The sequence below is a fragment of the Solanum tuberosum genome, unplaced genomic scaffold (genome assembly GCF_000226075.1).
Source record: "Solanum tuberosum cultivar DM 1-3 516 R44 unplaced genomic scaffold, SolTub_3.0 scf00594, whole genome shotgun sequence".
Taxonomy (NCBI): domain Eukaryota; kingdom Viridiplantae; phylum Streptophyta; class Magnoliopsida; order Solanales; family Solanaceae; genus Solanum; species Solanum tuberosum.
The window spans coordinates 227,380-230,972 of NW_006239510.1; positions in this window are offsets into that span (position 1 = coordinate 227,380).

The window sequence follows — 3,593 nt, forward strand, 5'->3', positions numbered from 1 at the left end:
ATGTTTAAACTTTCTTAATGGTTTGAAGGGTGCTGATTTTGTTGATGTATATGTTGTACATCCCATTAGTATACCTTTAGTTGTTGAGGAGATACTTGTATTGTCTAGCACTAATGTTGATGTGAACTCATCTCTACAAAAAGATAATGCTGATGTGTCCTCCTCCCTACACAAAAATAGGGTTGATTTGTCATCCTCCCCACAAATAGATAGGGCTGATGTGTCTTCATCTCAACCATTTGATGAAAATGAAAATAGACATTTAAACCAAAATCAATCCCATTTAGTTGAAGAGCAGTCCCCTTTAGTTGAAAAGCAGTCCCCTAGAGTTGAAGAACAAACCCCTGACCCTAGAGTTGAAAAACATTCTGATTCTGATTCACTCTATGATGTTGATGAAAATATTGATGATTTGAGTGATTTGGATGAGGAGTTGCTTTAAGCTAGGCAGCCTAACATTCAAGAACAAGTTAAAGATAAGGCTGATAGAGTAAATCTAGATGAGATATCATCTGGTCTTGTAGGTATAGATGCTGGTTTTGAAGACATTTATAAGGAGAAGAAGGGGAGATTTGAAGGCAATTTAGGTGGTGATGACCCTTATTTTGATAGCTCAGATCCTGATAGTGACATTAGTGAAGATGAAGGGGATCCTGTTGAGAATGATGAAGTGGTAGATCCACCACTGAGGAAGGAATGTACAAAGATCTACTTTGATCCCACTGCTAAAAAGATTTTATTTCAATTGTATATGGTGTTTTTGAATCACATTGAGTTCAGGGAGGCACTGCAAACTTACTCTATTCAGAAGGGTGTTAATATTAAGTTGAAATCTAATGAGAAGGAAAGGATAAGGGTAAAGTGTAAGAAAAAGGGTTGTCCTTGGCATATTCTTGGAAGTATTGATGGTAACACTGAAAACTTCAGTGTTAAAACATATTTTTCTGTCTACAAGTGTTTTAAAAGAACAAGAAACAAACTGTGTACCCCCATTTGGATTAGTAAACATTACAAGGAAAGGATTATGAGTGAATCTACCATTAAACTACATCAGATTCAGTCTTTGATACAAAAGCAGTATGATTTGTATGTTAGTAAGACAAGCTGTAGAAAGGCAAAACTGAGAGTTATGAATGAACATATGGGAGATTTCATAGAGGAGTTTGCTAGGTTGTATGATTATGCTGAGCAATTAAAGACCACAAATCCTGAAACCATTGTATCTATTAGGACATCCAAGAACACAATTCTAGGAAAAGAGGTGTTTATGGGCATCTATATTTGTCTTGATTCCTTAAAAAGTTGATGGAAAGAAGGGTGTAGAAGGATTATTGGTTTAGATGGTGCATTTCTCAAAAGTGTATGTAAAGGTGAACTGTTATCTTGCATTTTCAAAGATGGAAATAATCAGATGTACCCTATAGCATGGATAGTAGTTGATAAAAAAAAAACCAAGGACACATGATCTTGGTTTCTCAAGTGCATCAAACATGATTTGGAGCTTACAGAAGGTGAAGGACTAACAGTGATGTCTCATATGCAGAAGGTATTGCTAAATTGTTTGTTAAATTTATTCTTTAATTTCTGGACTAATTGATATTTAACATTGTTGTATGTCAAATGTTCTTTGTTTGACATGGTCTTCATCTTGCACTTATTGATGTATTGCCGAATGTTGAAATTAGATGGTGTGCTAGGCATATATGGGTAAACTGGAAGAGAGAATGGAAGGGCGAAGAAAGGAGAAGAAAATTCTGGCAGGTTTCCAGGGCATCATTTGAGGTACTTTTACAGTCCAAACTTGATGACTTGAGTGAGTTAGGAGAAGGCATTGTAGAAGCTTGTTAATGTATAACAAAGAAGCATGGTGTAGGACATATTTTAAAGAACATAGCAAGTGTGATGTGGTTGAGAACAAAATGTGTGAGACTTTCAATAGTTGGACTTTAGGTGCTAGGTTCAAATCAATAATCACTATGCTAGAGGAAATAAGAGTCAAAGTTATGGAAAGAATGAATCAAATGAGAGAATTTTTAGAAAAATGGATTACTGATGTATCAGCAATGGCTAAGAAAAAATGCTGAAATTGCAGATAATTGTGAGGTAAAGTTTAATGGTGATCTTGGCTTTGAAATTCATGATCCACCATATAAACATGTTGTTGACCTAAAAAAGAAGGCGTGTAGTTGTAGGTCATGGCAACTAAAGGGAATTCCTTGTGGCCATGCACTTACAACAATTCATTATAAGGATTGGATTGTTGAGTCATTTGTTGATCACTGGTATAAGAAGGAAACATATTTGAAAGCTTATAATAGGTTTATTCAACCTATGACAAACATGAAGATGCGGCCAAAAAGTGATAGGCCAACCATTAAACCACCTGAAATTACTGCCATACCAGGAAGACCAGGAAAAAATAGGAGAAAAGATAGTGATGAGCCAGTTAAGAAGAAGTTTGGAAAGGCTACAAGGAAGGGAAGAAAAATGAAATGTTCTGCGTGTAAGACTTTTGGACATAACAAGAAAGGATGTCCAACTATGGTAAGTTGTGTTTTAATGTGTCTCTGTTACTGAATTTTACTCTTGTTATACTTTTGACTTTAATATATGTTTGTAGAAAAATGTTGTTGCTGGAACAAGTGATGCAACTGCTGGAACAAATGTTGCAACTTCAAATGTTGCTGCTGGAACTAAGGCTGGGCATCGGACAGGGTTGTACCGGTACCATTCCGATTCTTTCCGATCCGATAGTCTTCAGGACGGAACGGGACACCGTGAACCGGTACAGGGAACGGAACGTATCACGATTTGATACCGGTGTATCGGTATCGATTTATCCCGATTTATTCGATTTCGATTAATTATTTTTTATTAATTAATTTATATTATAATTTATATATATAAAAAAATAAAAGATATAGGCTTTCCCAATGCCCTAGGTAGCAACTTTTCAGCAAAAAGCCTGTTGCCCCTGCCCCCTGCCGACCTGTCCCATCCAGCCATCCCCAGTCCCCACTCCCCACTGGCCAATGCTGATTGCCCCAGCCCCCAACGGAAATATTTTCAACGTCTCTACTCTCCAGACTCTAATCCATATTCCATTTCAACGACTATATTTTCCAATTTCAACACATAATCACAATTTCTAAAAACTATATATACTCCCTCTCTTTATATTTTTAATTACAATTTACGTATTTACAGTATTTACAGTATTTAACAATTAACAATCATCAATTTCTCTCAATTCTCAATCTTTCTCAAAGTTTCAGACTTTCAATATTCAAGTTCCAAATTTCAATCATATTATTTTGTAATTGTGAAGATTTCAATAATCATTTGGTGAATTTTGGAGTAGGAATCTTCTTCAAACTTCAAGTTTCGACATCAATTTTTCAATTTTCGGTTATAATCAGTTGTTCTTTACACAAACGTTTGGTAACTTCGTTCCACTCTCTAATCTTATATTTATTTTTTGTATTTATTATTTGTAAGGTGTTCTTGTTATATTTTATTTGTTCTTGTTAAATTTTGTATTTTATAATTTATAATTTTATACCATGGAGACTTCTGAAAAAATGGAGGTAAAA